This window comes from Trichosurus vulpecula (genome assembly GCF_011100635.1).
Source record: "Trichosurus vulpecula isolate mTriVul1 chromosome X unlocalized genomic scaffold, mTriVul1.pri SUPER_X_unloc_2, whole genome shotgun sequence".
Classification (NCBI taxonomy): Eukaryota; Metazoa; Chordata; class Mammalia; order Diprotodontia; family Phalangeridae; genus Trichosurus; species Trichosurus vulpecula.
The window spans coordinates 313,764-330,113 of record NW_023494378.1 but is presented as its reverse complement, the minus strand read 5'-3'; the positions used below and the strand labels follow the sequence as shown (position 1 = coordinate 330,113).

Below are 16,350 nucleotides of genomic sequence, written 5' to 3'. Positions count from 1 at the left end.
GAGCTGCAATACTTAGCATTTGTGCTTGCTGACGTGACTTGGCCCAGACCCAGGGGCTGGCTATTGGGACCAATATGGAGAACTAGCCTCATCGCTTTGAGAGAATGTAGCGTCCTGCTTCCCCCAGCCCCATTTCTAAGCCTGTCCCCTTTGTGGGTCTCACTGGGACAGAGTGTATCAGGGCAAAAGTGAAGTCTACTTTGAATCCATTACAAACTGGTGAGTCCCTGGGTCTCCTGGAATTTCCAAAAGCAAGAAACAAGACACACACCTTTTGAGGAGAATAAGATCTCTACATTTTCAACACTTATAAAACAGCTCCGAAGAAGTCATATTTCTAGACAACTGTCAAAACAGAAGAGTAAGTCTATCTTATCACCTAAATATGCATTGGAATCAACATAGAAAACAGCCAAACCCTGGTTTAGTAACTGGCTACAGAGCGACACCTTATGGGGAAGATGAGCAGTCACATTGCAAGAAGGGGTGGATAACGAGCTGCCATGGACCAGATAACTGAACATAGGGCCCCCCCACCCCCCATCAGCGGAAATCTTTAACACAGGTGCTGAGGTTGGCCCCAGAACCTGGCTAACAATGTGGGTTTCACCTGAGCATTATCACTACAAACACTAAGGGATACTCTGCAAGGAGGAAAGGGGCTTCCTCAGTCCGAGTAAACAACAAACTTAGAGAAAAACCACGGACCCTGAACTACCACAAGCACAATGTTAGAAGAGAACATTTTTGTAAGATTCAGACTGAGAAGTAGCCAGATTTGCCTGGAGAAAAGCAAATCTGACAACTGAGGAGCAAAGATTGCCACGGCCTCAACCTGCTTTCTGCCGGTACTCAGCAGAGGCTGCCTGGTAGTCAGTGGCGGCCTTAAACAGCAGAGAAGGATTGCTGGCAAAATATTTCAGGAAACCTTGCAAATGGCTCAGCAGCACATGCAGACTGCCAGCCCCTAGGGGAGCACAGGCCAGCATGGGCCCCAGTTGGGGGAAGAGGCGCAGCAGGTGGGCGCCCCCATAGATGTGGGACATGTGGGCCCCGGGATGATGGGCCAGGATCTCCTGGTGCAGCTTCTCGAACTCGTAGGGAAGTTGGGTGCCCAGCACCCTGTCAAAAAAGTGTGACTACCAGTTCACCAATGTCATATCTCTTGAATGCAGTTGTGCAGTTTTGCTGGGAGGCGACATATTCTACCAGGATGGCTTTCACTGGCTTCTTGGCAGGTAGGGTGAAAAGCTTCTTCTTGACAGTTCCCAGCTTCCAGTCTTGCAGGAGCAGGGGCTTCAGGGCCTTAGGCAAACAGATCTGGACTTCTCTCTTGCCCAGGCACCTGTGTTCAGGCTCCCCTGCAGCACCTTTCCCTTTCCATCTTTGTCTCCCACTTGAGGGCCCACCTTTCTGCTTGCCTTTGCAGGGCAGCTGCACCTCTGGGGCCCCAGAAGGGCAGCCTTCCCCTTGGTCACTCGATGAAATGATGAAGCCATTTTGTGGCTATGCTCTAGGAATCTGCCCCTGTCATTTTCTTTGGGGCTGCAGTGCGCATGTTATGCCAACATTTGACTGAGACTGGATTTCAGCATTTGGGGGCTCATTAGTGTAATTTTTATTTTTTACTCTATGCAAGAGTGTACAATTTATTATTTCAGATCCCATGATAGATGAAAAATTATCCAGCGGACCAGACCCGGATCTTGCACAGAACAGAAATTCATAATAGCTATGAAAAGAAAATTCACTTCATCTTAAAAATGACGGTGGGGTCAAGGAGAATTATGTATTTAAAGCACCTTGCAAGCCTTAAAGTTCTATATAAAAATAGTTCACTGGTGTCCTACTCTTTGTGGCCCCATTTGTGGTTTTTTTTTCTTGGCAAAGATACTGGAATGGTTTGTTATTTCCTTCTCCAGCTCATTTTACAGATGAGGAAATTGAGGCAAATAAGGTTAAATGCCCAGGGTCATACAGCTAGTAAGTGTCTGAGACTGAACTTGAACTCAGGGCTTCCTAACTCCAGGACCGGGCTCTACCCACTACCCACCACCTGGCTGCCCATTATAAAAACATTAGATGTCATTATTTTCCTCTCTCTTCTTTCACTTTTCTATGTGTCTTGTCTCCATTAACTAAATTTCTGCTTTTCTGTCTTTGTCTCTCCCCTTTGTTATTCTCCTCTATCTGTGTGCAGCTCTGCTTTCTCCTCTCTCCTCTCCCGGTGCTGGTGCCCCCTACTCTCTGTCTCTGTCTCTGTCTCTCCCCTCCGTCTCTCCCCTGTCTCTCTCTGTCTCTCTTTCTCCCTCTCTCTCTGTCTCCCCCCTTCTCCTTTCTCCCCTCTCTCCCTCCCTCTCTCTTTCTGTCTCTCTCTCTTTCTCTCCCTCTCTCTTTGTCTCTGTCTCTGCCTCTGTCTCCCTCCCTCCCTCCTTCCCTCTCTCCCTGTCTTTCCCCTCTCCTCTCCATGTGCTCCCTTCCTGCCCCTCTCCATGCCCCTTCCCTCTGTGTTTCTCCCCTCTCCTCTCTCCCTGTCCCATTCCCTCTCTCGTCTCTCCCTACCCCCTTCCTTCTCTCCCTGTTTCTCCCCTGTTTCTGTGGTCCTTACATCCTTTTATTTGTCCCTTCTCCTCTCTTCTATCTTTAAAATTCTTGCATTTCATTTATTTGTCTTTCCTTTTCCTTTCCGTCACATTGATGTGTCTTGTTCTGCGCTTGCAAACATCTACCGATCTCCCCAACCTCAGGAAGCTTCGCTTCGGACGAAGTAAAAGTAAATCTCATTGGCCTCTGTCTGAAAGTTCATGCTTTCCCATCTATCACCCCTCCTTCTTCATCCTTAAAAAGAGCAGATTGGACTTGATCCCCAGGCACCCTGTCAGCTTTGATGTTCCATGGTTCCAAATCCTCATTTTCATGGTTTCATGGTTCTCCATGGTCCTCCATGGTCCCTTACCTAGTGGTGGGCCAACCACAGGGCTGCTAATAAAAGCATCTGCCTTGTGGGATTTGGGTCAGCCCTTGGTCTGGATGGCAAATAGTAGTAGCCAAAAGGGATCCTGAACCCTGTTGGGGCCTGGACAAAGCTGGATTAGGGCCCTGACCATCTCCTTCTCCGATATCTCCATTGTGTTTCCTCTCCTTCTGCTTGAAAGCCTAAGTCTGATTTCCTTGCGATTCCAGGCTGTTGGTCTGTTGTCTACTATACCCTCCTTAAGCCAATATTGAAACCTAGACCCCACTGGAACAAAGGACTTTTGGAGGGTCACTGTACTCCTGATGAGGGCACAATCTCTGGGAACCCCCTTGAATCTGGAATACAGTCTCTGGGAGCCCCCTTGAACTGTCCCTGAATCTTCCCGCTGGATCTGGCCTTCCCCCACAAGTCTCACATTGTCATTGGGCCCAGATCTCTCCCTCTATTGTTACTTTAGATATGCATGCCTTCAGTTATATTCCTTCAGGAACTTCCTGCCCTTAATTCTATTCTCTTGGTTCCTGGACTCTGACCTCACCTGGTCCTCCTTAGACTTCCCCTCAAGACCCTTCCTAAACCCCTCCTCTAGTCACCCCAGACCACCCCTCAATCCCTCCTACAATCTTTGTGTATATAATCTCCATCTTGCCTCCATGAAGGTGCTCAGATTCAATCTAATTCAGTAGGTTGAATCTGGCCCGCTTGTGGAAACAGGCATCACAAGGAGGGGGGATTTCTTAAGACAGCCCATTATGGTGAATCCCTAATAAACTTTGTCTTTTCCCTTGGCTGAGAAGGCTTGAGTCGAATTCTTTCAGCAGGACCCAGCGTGTAGGTATTTTGGGGCCGCGGCGGTCACCCCTAGAAACATATGGTTCCCTACAATCATCATTTACAAAAAACCTCTTCACTCCCATCTCCCATTTGCTCAAATCATCCATCTTCCATTCCTGGAATGAGAAGCAATTTGGTATAGTGGATAGAGCAAGGCACTTCAAATTAGGAAGACCTTGGTTCAAATCCTAACTCAGACAGTTAATAAATGAGATATTTTGTTATCTTTGCAAACATTAATGCACTCTAAAAATACTTGTTATTATGATTACCCTTAGGATAGTGGGCAAGTTAATTCACCTTTCTCAGCCTCCATTTGCTCTTCTGTAAAGTGAGGAGATTAGATTGGATAGCTGCAGAGAGATAGACAGGGGACCACCTAGAGAGTTGTGGAACAAAAGAAAGGAGGGCCCAGCAGAAGGGAGAGACAAAAATAGGATGGGGGTAAATTGGAAAAATAGAGGGATACAAAGAGATCTTCAAAAAGGGAAAAGGAAAACATGTACAAAAATATTTATAGCAGCTGTCTTTGTGGTTGGCCAAGAAGCAGAAATTGAGGGGATGCCCATCAATTGGGGAATGGCTGGACAAGTTGTGGTATTGATGAGGGCACAGTCTCTGGGAACCCCCTTGAACCTGGAGTACAGTCTCTGGGAGCCCCCTTGAACTCTCCTCGAGTCTTCCAACTGGGTCTGGCCTTCCCCTAAGGCTATGGGCCTTGCATTATCATTGGGCCCAAGTCTCTGCCTAGCCTAGCCCTCAATTGTCCAGCTGTTTCCCATACTTAATCCTGATCAAAATATCTATACCCTAGCTCTGTTACCTTAGCCCTCTATTGTCTGTCATCTCCATGTAGCCTTCAACTATTTCCCACCCTGGAGTCTGACCTCATCTCAGTCCCATCAAGCTCCTCCTTAGACTCCTCCTCAAGTTCCTCCCTAAACCCCTCCTCTAGTCACCCCAGACCACCCCTCAATCCCTCCTACAATCTTTGTGTATATAATCTCCATCTTGCCTCCATGAAGGTGCTCAGATTCAATCTAGTTCAGTAGATTGAATCTGGCCGGCTTGTGAAAACAGGGGTCACAAAGGGTGGGATTTCTTAAGACAACCCATTATGGCAAACCCTTAATAAACTTTGGCTTTTCCCTTGACTGAGAAGGCTTGAGTTGAATTCTTTTGGCAGGACCCGGCGTGTCGGTACTTTGGGGTGTTGAGCACCCCTCAACCCCAAACCTCTTCAGTATGTGACTGTATGGAATACCACTGTGCTGTAAGAAATGAGCAGGTAGATGTCGGAAAAACCTAGAAAGACTTATATGAACTGATGCTGAGTGAGGGAAGCAGAACCAGGACAACATTGTACACAGTAACAGCAATATTGTAAGGGTGATTGACTGAAAGACAATTAGCTCTTCTCAACAACACAATGAGAATTCCAAAAGAATCATGATGGAAAATGCCATCCGCATCCAGAGAAAGAACTATTGAGTCGGAATGCAGATAGATGGAAGCACACTATTTTCACTTTCTTTGTTTTGTGTTTTTCCCCTTTTGTTCTATTTCTTCTTTTACAACATGACTAAGGTAGAAATATATTTTACATAATTGCACAAATATAACCTATATCAGATTGCTTGCCATCTTGGGGCAAGGTGAGGGGAGGGAGAAAAATTAGAAATCTATATCTTATAAAAATGAATGTTGAAAATTATCTTTACATCTGTCAACCTAAAATTTTGGTTAATGGAGGCAAACAGGCTAGGTGATATATAAATTCATATAGTTTATTCCCTTGAAGCTAGTGGATATATGATCATGGAATCAGAAGCAAACTTCTGATTGACTGGAAGAAGAAAGACAAGGTTTAAGTAACAATCCCAACTCCAGTTTATGATCTCCATATCAAAGAAGGGAAGTTCTTAGTTGAACAAGACAATTGACAAGGTAGGGTCACTTAGAGATTATGATCACAAGATGCAGAAGTCTCCAGAGTATCGAGATAAGAGAAATCCCACTGTTCTGGTTGCAGACATCCGGTCACCAACAGGAAAGATACCCCTTGTCAATCTTATCTGGTCTTTGAAGCTGCTGACACAGAAAGGGGCATTTTTAGAATAGAACAAAAGCAGTTTGGATGCTTTGGATATTACTGGGGTTCAAATAATCTGAAAGGATTGTCATTTCCTCCTTTTGGTCAAAGGTAAGCAAAAGTGACACATATAGACCAAGAAAGCTATGACTCTTCTTCAGGGAATGGGAAAGGAAGATCTTAAAAAAATTCTTCCTTTGCTGACCAGGGAGACCAGCTAATCTCTGTGTTTGGAGTAGGCCCCTCAGACAGAGGGAAAACAACCATGGACAGCATTATTTTGTTCACTAAGGCGGTGGAACATTTGTGGGTCAAAGTCAGCCCTAGTTGGACCCCTAGTAAGAGGAGAACAAGTATAGTAAGCACCCCAGCAGCAGAAAGTAGAAGGGATCTGAGTAAGCTGCTGACCCCAGGGGAGAGGCTTCAGGTGGGGAGGGAGCCTTGCTTTGAGCAGGCCTGGTCCAGACTCTTGGGAAAGCTGTCTACATCTGATGTCGTCTTTTTCAGGCCCCTTGGAAACTGGAGGGCAAGTTCTCCTATGGGCTCAGATGTCCAGTTGGGAGCAGGGGCAATCTTTAGATGTGACAGATTTGATAATTGAGAGGAAACTGCACAACATAGGCAACATGGCTAAGTTCAGTTTCCCAGCCACACAGGGCTAGGTTTGAACAATACAATAAAGTTTTCCTCACAATTCACAAAATTGCACAATTACATTAAGTCAGATACAGATTAAACTTCTTAGAAGATTGACATGTCACATGTTTACATTTACACATTAGATAACCAAGAAAACTTAAATATGAACCATACAAAGCAATGCAATCATTATTAACAATATTAACTAACATTAAATTTCTTGTATCCCAGTTACTTATTCCCAATGTCCATTTAAGCAGCACCTTTTTTTTGAATCCAGGATACCTGATGTAGTTATCTGGTCCCTAGATATCCTTTCTTTGACAAAAAAGGTCTTATTCTTAGGACAGTTCTAAAAGGCAAGTTCTGCTTCTCTGGTTCAGGTCTAGAAGTTCCCAGATAATTCTGACAATATAAATTAGTAGAATCACTTAAATTTGGTTTTCCATTTTTGAAACTTCAGAGAATTTTAGTTTATGTATCATCTACTGCTTCTATCCTTACCTAAATCTAGTACCTGGTATAAGAATCTTTTAAAATGTGAAGGTCCAACCATAAAATGAGCTCATCTACCTTTTAAAATTATCAGACAAATACCTTAATAAAGGAGAAATAATTTTACTTTTACCACCATCTTATACAATTTTTGCACAAAAATCCAAATTTAAGATCTATTTACCAAAACATAATAAATTTTGGAAGTCAATCATATGTATCTGTATATAATTCTTAGAGGAATCAATCTGATCCTGTTACTTTTCTCAAAATTTTTGCCTTCCTATTTAATTAGACATCTACCACATTAAATCTTTGTCTTATTTGTCTAATTATTCCTCCTTTTGGAGGTTGTTATCTCTATATTATATTTATTTGGGGAATGTAGGTCAAAATTGTAAGCTATTCATTCTTGTATCCCATTATAGTAACTCAGAGATTTCCCAATATCCATCCTAATAGATTTAGCATTGTACTTACAAAACTTCTTGTTAATAAAAATTTACTATAAAAGAAAAGAGGGACAATGTCATATGTTTTAACAGAAGGAAAGAAACTTCCTTAGCTCCGTTTGATTCCAGGCATGAGTCATATCTGACAGCCAATCATATAGTCACTAGATGCTGAAAGTAGGGCTTAGGAGTAATCAGGTGGGGGATTTTCCTTTTCAGAAAGGAAATAGCACAATTGGGAAATAGTCAGGAAGATCCTACCTAGGCTGCGTCCAAGGTCATCTTCAAAACTTTTTCCTAGGCACAGACCTTTAGAAGTTCTCATCCTAGAGCTCTGGGGGTGGAGCCAAGATGATGGCTGGAAAGCAGGGACTTGCATGAACTCCCCACCAGGTCCCTCCAAAAACCTATAAAAATGGCTCTGAACAAATTCTAGAACTGCAGAACCCACAAAATAGCAGAGGGAAGGAGGGATCCAGCCAAGGACAGCCTGGATGGTGGCTCGATGAGGTCTATCGCGCACAGAGCAGAGGGGAATGGAGCTCAGCGTGGGTGGCGGCAGGACCAACCAGACCAGGAGCCAGGCGGAACAGGCCCTAGCACCCTGAATCAGTGAGCTGTGGCAGTTACCAGACTTCTCAACCCACAAACACCAAAGACAACAGAGAAGGTTAGTGGGAAAAGCTGCGGGGGACAGAGTTCGTGGTTCAGCTACTGCCCCAGGGGCAGCGAGGGTGGTGCAGCTACAGAACTATAGCAGCAGTTACTTCCAGCCCCAGGCCCACCTGATGGGAGGAATTAAGTGATGGATCAGAGCAGGAGTGCAGAGCCTGCTTAAGATTTAGGTCACGTCCAGGTTGGCAGTTCTTGGGGAAGGAGGAGTGCTGGTGTGGCAGAGCTGGCTGTAGGAAATAGCTCTGAAATCAGTGGCACATGCTCTCAAGCTTGGAACAAAGTACTCTTTGCTCTACAAGCAGTCATACCCCGATGAAAAACTCAAGGGTCAAGTAAGTTGGCTGGGAACATGGCCAGGCAGTGAAAACATACTCAGATTCAGTCTCAGACTTTGGAATCTTTCTTTGGTGACAAAGAAGACCAAACATACAGCCAGAAGAAGTCAACAAAGTCAAAGAGCCTACAACAAAAGCCTCCAAGAAAAACATGAACTGGCCTCAGGCCATGGAAGACCTCAAAAAGGAGTTGGAAAAGCAAGTTAGAGAAGTAGAGGAAAAATTGGGAAGATGAATGAGAAGGATGCAAGAAAACCATGAAAAACAAGTCAATGACTTGCTAAAGGAGACCCAAAAAAATACTGAAAAAATATTGAAGAAAACAACACCTTAAAAAATAGACTAGCTCAAATGGCAAAAGAGCTCCAAAAAGCCAATGTGGAGAAGAATGCCTTGAAAGGCAGAATTAGCCAAATGGAAAAGGAGGTCCAAAAGACCACTGAAGAAAGTGCTACCTTAAAAATTAGATTGGAGCAAGTGGAAGCTAGTGACTTGATGAGAAATCAAGATTTTATAAAACAGAACCAAAGGAATGAAAAAGTGGAAGATAATGTGAAATATCTCATTGGAAAAACCACTGACTTGGAAAATAGATCCAGGAGAGATAATTTAAAAATTATTGGACTACCTGAAAGCCATGATCAAAATAAGAGCCTAGATATCATCTTTCAAGAACTTATCAAGGAGAACTGCCCTGATATTCTAGAGCCAGAGGGTAAAATAGAAATTGAAAGAATCCACAGATTGCCTCCTCAAAAAGATCCCAAAAAGAAAACTCCTAGGAATATTGTTGCCAAATTCCAGTGCTCCCAGGTCAAAGAGAAAATACTGCAAACAGCCAAAAAGAAACAATTTGAGTATTGTGGAAAAACAATTAGGATAACACAGGATCTAGCAGCTTCTACACTAAGGGATCGAAGGGCTTGGAATATGATATTCCGGAGGTCAATGGAGCTAGGATTAAAACCAAGAATCACCTACCCAGCAAAACTGAGTATCATGCTCCAAGGCAAAATATGGATTTTCAATAAAATAGAGGACTTTCAAGCTTTCTCAGTGAAAAGACCAGAGCTGAATAGAAAATTTGACTTTCAAACACAAGAATCAAGAGAAGCATGAGAAGGTAAAGAAGAAAGAGAAATCATAATGGACTTACTAAAGTTGAACTGTTTTGTTTACATTCCTACATGGAAAGATGATGTGTATGATTCATGAGACCTCAGTATCGTAGTAGCTGAAAGGAATATACATATATACATATATATATATATATGTGTGCATGCGTATATATACGTATGTGTGTGTCTATGCATGTATATATGTAGGTGTATATATATATACATATATATATGTATATATATAGACGGAGGGGCACAGGGTGAGTTGAATATGAAGGGATGATATCTAAAAAAATAAAATCAAATTAGGGGATAAGAGAGGAATATATTGAGAGAGGGAGTAAGGGAGAGATAGAATGGGGTAAATTATCTTGCATAAAAGTGGCAAGAAAAAGCAGTTCTCTAGGAAGGGAAGAGGGGGCAGGTGAGGAGGAATGAGTAAATCTTGCTCTCATCGGATTTGACCTGAGGAGAGAATAGCATACTCACTCAACTGGGTATCTTACCCCACAGGAAAGAAGGAGGAAGAAGATAAAAAAGGGGGGATGATAGAAGGGAGGGCAGACAGGGGGAGGAGGTAATCAAAACCAAACACTGTTGAAAAGGGACAGGGTCAAGGGAGAAAAATCCATAAAGGGGGATAGGTTAGGAAGGAGCAAAACATAGTTAATCTTCCACAACATGAGTATTGTGGAAGGGTTTTACATAATGATACGCATATGGCCTGTGTTGAATCGCTTGCCTTCTTAGGGAGGGTGGGTGGGGAGGGAAGAGGGGAGAGAATTTGGAAGTCAAAGTTTTAAAAACAGACATTCAAAAACAACAACAAAAAAAGCTTTTGCATGCAACTAGGAAATAAGATACATAGGCAGTGGGATGTAGAAATTTATCTTGCCCTACAAGAGAAGAAGGGAAAGGGGGATGGGAGGGGAGTGGGGTGACAGATGGGAGGGCTGACTGGGGAATGGGGCAACCAGAATATACGCCATCTTGGAGTGGGTGGGAGGGTAGAAATGGGGAGAAAATTTGTAATTCGAACTCTTGTGAAAATCAATGCTGAAAACTAAATATATTAAATAAATTTAAAAAAGACAAAAAAAGAAGTTATCCTGTAGCACATGCAATTCTACTGTTGGCTTTATGTCACCTGTCCCTGTAATCAGAGCTTAAAACAGTATTAAATTTTAGTCCCATAAAATCTTAAATAGCAAATAAATATGGGCTATTATCCTTCAGCTAGGACTGTCCCAAATTTGATTGAGCATTAATTCAAATCAAGTTACATAACTTTTCTGTCTTCTAAAATACCTCCTCATACTCTCTCAACTTAATAACTATGTAGGGACAGGAGGGGCTTGGATAACTCCCATTTGTCCCCAAACCTTCTTATCCGCCTTAAACAAAAGAGGTTCCTGACTTTGATCTTACTACTGAATAGATACACATCTTTGTTTCTCAACCTTATTTATTCTTCCCCAATTACACTAATTCTGGAAGAAAGAGACACTTCAGGAATTGAATCTTATACATATGATAAGTTCAAACACCAATTTCAACTCTTGCTTAGGCCATGGAATGATTACAAATTCAGAGTAGGCCTTCTAAAAATTGTACAAGAGATTTTTTTTCAAAACATCCCTTCTAAAATTATTTCCTTCTTCAAAAAAAAAACCAGTTTAAAACTTTATCCTGATATTAAGAGGAATATATACAAAAAGTGCATGTTCCCTTAAGAACTGACCCCCCCAACCTAATGCCACCCCAAAACACCTAATTGACAGGTTTTACCCCCAAATCTCATATTTAAACTTTCCCTGTAGCCCTATAAGGCTGCAGGCTCCCTAAGAACTCTTGCCCACTGTAAAGCATAATAAATCTTTGCCACCTTGACTTAAAGAATGGTTGAGATCATGAATTCATTCCAGATGGCCCCAACCCTCTCCAGTACTCGGGTCCTTGAGGGGAACTCCCCCTCAACGACCTTCTCTGGGAACTCAAGTCTTAGGGTTCCTGGACCTCATCTCCCTCAACCCTCAACATTTTGGTTGACCCACCTTGGTGGGGGAGGGCAACTGAGGGCGGGGGGAGTGTCATAAGCTGCTACTCGCCCCACTGTTAATGGGAGGAAATGGGCAATCATGGAGGATTGTGGTCAGCTGGAATGTTGGTCTTCCTCTGTAAAGCAGTTCAACAGATCTATGCTATAGTCTTCAGTGGGAGTTGTCACTAAAGTCCATTTAACAGGCTGGAACAGTCCCATGGTAATTATGGCAGTCAGTTGGGTGCCCCCCAAAGGTAGAACGTGGGCCAAAGGCACCAAAGGGAATTCTATTGCCTCTCACATGTGGGGCCCCTGGTATTATAGTCACCTGTGCACTGGTGTCTAGGAGACCCAGAAAATGTCTAGTTTCCCCATTTGGCCATTCAATCATGATTTAGGCATATGACCCATAATTCTCTGGGAGTGTACCTAGTCTGGGGACTAGACTCCGCCTTGATTCCTGTTTACTAGATTTGAAGGGAGTGAGGTCTGGATAGAGGGTAGCTATCTGGAGGATGTCTTCTTCACCTACTTTGTAGGGTGGTGCAGAAAACAAGATTGGGGCCAGAGGTTTCCTCTAGCAGAGCACAAATTCTCTGAGCTAGCTCATTCTCATTCTCATCCTCTGAGGTGAAGAGTTCCTCTTCAATCTGTTCTAAAGGGGACCTGCCTTCTTCACCCCAAGTCCTTCTTGTTCCAATCTTCCTGCCTAAACAACTGGACTGCTTTCCTCAGGGTTCCCCGTATTTCGACTGCCTCCAAGGTCTCCTGCACTCCTGTATTTCTGCCGAGGGGGAGAGTTGGGGCCTGACTGATGCCCCTCTGGGGCACTATGTGACCTACTAACTCTACCATATAACCTTTCAGGAGGGAGTTTCTAGGGGAAGCTCCTCTCTTCTCTACCTAGCATTTCTTCATTGCTCCCAGAATTCTTTCTTAAAGGAGTTGCACCCCTTATCTCAGTGTCATCTGGTCATTCCTCAGCCACTTGGAGAAGAACGCTTCCTGGGCTAATAGTTCCTTGCTGGACAGTGGCTCTTGGATGTAAAAGAAACATAAAGGAGGCAGCCCATTTAGGTGACCCTGTACCTATTAATGCATTAACCATGTGCTGGGTTATAATCACCTCACCAGGGGAGACACATCCATTTAACTTATCAGAGTCATGGACTGACTGCCTCCTGTTGCAGGGGAAAGATTGCTTCTGTGGGGTTGGATCCCCACCTGTCTGGAGTGAGAGAGAAATCTCCTGGAGTGGGCCATGTTTTGTGGCCATGTAAAGCCATTCTAATAGGGCAGCTTCTCATGAGACCCAGAAAATGTCTAGTTTCCCCATTTGGCCATTCAATCATGATTTAGGCATATGACCCATAATTCTCTGGGAGTGTACCTAGTCTGGGGACTAGACTCCGCCTTGATTCCTGTTTACTAGATTTGAAGGGAGTGAGGTCTGGATAGAGGGTAGCTATCTGGAGGATGTCTTCTTCACCTACTTTGTAGGGTGGTGCAGAAAACAAGATTGGGGCCAGAGGTTTCCTCTAGCAGAGCACAAATTCTCTGAGCTAGCTCATTCTCATTCTCATCCTCTGAGGTGAAGAGTTCCTCTTCAATCTGTTCTAAAGGGGACCTGCCTTCTTCACCCCAAGTCCTTCTTGTTCCAATCTTCCTGCCTAAACAACTGGACTGCTTTCCTTTGTTAAAGGAAAGTTAGCCTTTGTGTTAGTGGGGAAGGAAGTGCTCAGTGGATAAGACTCCTCAGGCAATCCATTCATCTTCCACAGTAAGGCTAATTGGAGATTCTGGCTTCAAAAGATTCCACAGGATTCTTCCGGTGCCTACCTCAAATGTTAGTAAGCTTCCTTTCACTGTACCTCTGAAGCCTGCCATTTTGCAAATGGCTGGCGGTGGTTACCAGGGGAATTCTGGCTGTTTGTACTGTTTTTGAGTTCAAGTTTGTCCCTGCTTCCCCCTCTCCATCTTTAGATGTTTAGATCTTAAGAGCTTTAATTGCTATGGAAAGCAGCCAAAGTATCAAGAGCAGATAATCCTTCCGGGTTAATTTCTTTTTCCTAAGCAATCCATTGGGGGAAGCTAGGTGGCTCCAGTGGATAGAATACCACTCCTGAAGTGAGGAAGACCTGAGTTCAAATCCAGCCTCGGACATGTAGTAGCTGTGTGACCCTGGACAAGTCACTCAACTGCTGTCTGCCTCTGTTTGCCTCAGTTTCCTTATCTGTAAAGTGAGCTGGAGAAGGAAATGGCAAACTACTCTAGTATCTTTGCCAAGAAAACAACCCCAAATTGAGTCACAAAGGGTCAGATACCAGTGAAAAATGACTCAGCAACAACAAATAGCAATCCATTGCTTGATATCCTGAGGTGGGAGGGGCAAGTTCCCTTAACAACAGCCTTTGTAGCTAAACCTCCAAGGTATCTGACACTTTAGGAAGATTCTCCTCTTTGAGGCTTGTTGATTGACTGAACCTTCCCCCTTCTCCTCCCCACTCCCAGCCTTTCTCTGAAAAGCTATCTTGAATGGGCCCTTTCTATTCTGGTACCATCACCAGTTTGTACTACAGGGGAGTTCAGACGAAAAGCATCAGCACACAAACTTTATTGCTACTCAACAAGGAGAGGCCAATAGCTGCTAGCAGGGATACTCTTGGTGTGTGGCTTCCATATCCACAGTGGTCAGCACATGGTGGGGGAGGGAATAATCATGCTCTTGTCAGAGGCCTCAAGCACTGAGACAGAACCAGTATGAAACCTATGGAAGACTGCCCTGTTATCTATAGGATCAGCAAAGTGAGAGTATTTTCTAAATTACCTAGTACAGAGTGAGGAGTGTGGGACAGGGGAGTGGGAATGAGAATTAGGGAAGTAGAGAACTTAACCCTGATGGTACATTTAGCAAGAGGCTGAAAGGGGTTAATGTACAGTTTTTGAGTTTATGGTCTTGACACACTTACATCTTAGGGGCCTGGGGCCATACAAGTCAAGCCAGTTTTCACGACTAGACACGACTTCTGGTAGAGCCATGATTGGAAGTGCCTTGGAGACTAAATAGCAGTCATGAACATTTTCTAGGGGGAAGAGAGGGAATAAGCATTTATTTAAGCACCTAGTATGTGACAGGCACTGTGCAGACACTTAAAAACATTATCTCTTCTGATCCTCACAACTCTGTGAGGTAGTTGCTGTTTATCATTGTCCTCATTTTACAGATGAGGAAAACTGAGGCAGGCAGAGGTGAAGTGGCCTGCCCAGGGTCACACAGCTAGTAAATGTCTGAGGCCAGATTGGAATTCAGGTCTTGCTGACTCCAGGCCCAGTACTTTCTCCATGGTGCCACCAGCTATCTCTACCTGGTTTTAACCATGGGGTTAGATGTTTTTTCTTGGCCTGGGTTTAGTCACTTTGGCCATTCTTGCTCTAGCTGTGCTTTGGTGGTGTTACTCTCTCACAGCAGCTGGTGAGAGACAAGGCTGTCCCCTTGGGACCATGTGGTCATGTGAAAAGGCTTCAGCCCTTGGCCTATATGTTTGTTCTTTTCCATTTTAGGTGAAGGGATTGGAACCACCAATCCTGTGAGTTTCAAAAGAGCTTCTATCTTCTCCGAGTTCAGTTTGCAGTCAGCACAGCATTGATGTACTGAGGACCAAGGAGTGGCTTGGGACTAGCATTTAGGACTCAGCCCACATCCAGCAGTCAGGCATACCACACACAAAAGTGAACTTGGTGAGATCAATTTATATAAGAACCACGCTGGGTGAACCTACTTTCCAGTGAAAGTGGCTTAGGAAAGATTATATTCCCGAGTTGTTGGGAGCAAATGTTTGTAGTTTTGCTCTTTTTGCACCTTCAAAGTAAATACCCATCTGTAAAAGTTAACTGATGTGATTAAATGGAACTGGGTTGCTCTTATTGGCACCTAACAATGGGAGGAAGATGGCCAATGAGGGCTCAAGCTGATAGCATTAGAAAAGAGATGTTACACCATATACCTCCCATGTAGTTATTTGCATGTCGTCTCCATTAGGTGAGTTCCAAGGCTGGGACCATTTTTTTTGCTATTCTTTTTTCATCCCCAGCACTTAACAAAGTCCCTGGCACATTATGTGCATAATAAATTCAGGCAGCTAGGTGTTACAGTGCACAGAGCCCTGGGCCTAGACTCAGACTCATGTTCCTGAGCTCAAATCTGGCTTCAGATACTTACTAGCTGTGTGATTCTGGGCAAGTTACTTCAGCCTGTTTGCCTCAGTTTCCTCATCTGTAAAATTAGCTGGAGGAAATGGCAAACCATTCCAGTATCATTGCCAAGAAAACTCCAAATGGGGTCACATAAATTCACTATGGCTGAGTCATCAATACTCTTTCTAAAATGTAGCCCCCACAACTGAACACAGCGCTTCAAGTGTGATCTAACCAGTACAGAATACTGTAGAACTACCTCCCAGGTCCTATGCCTCTCAATGTAGTTCAAGAACATTTTTGGTTTCTTTAATACACTAATGACCCATGCTGTATGGCCAGTCCAAAAAATACTCTAGATCTTTTTTAAAAAAGATTTTTAATTTTCCTTTACATTGTCAAAACTGCCCTCCCCCCACCCTTCTCTCTCAAAAAGTCATTCCATATAAAAGAATTTTTAAAAGAAAAAAAAGAGGAAGAAAAAGCCATCAGCAAAAC

At 43.6% G+C, this 16,350-nt stretch overlaps 1 pseudogene; it reads right to left on the bottom strand.

Moving 5' to 3' along the window:
• Positions 1–830: 830 nt before the first annotated feature.
• Positions 831–2,936, bottom strand: LOC118833146 (annotated as a pseudogene).
• Positions 2,937–16,350: the final 13,414 nt, after the last annotated feature.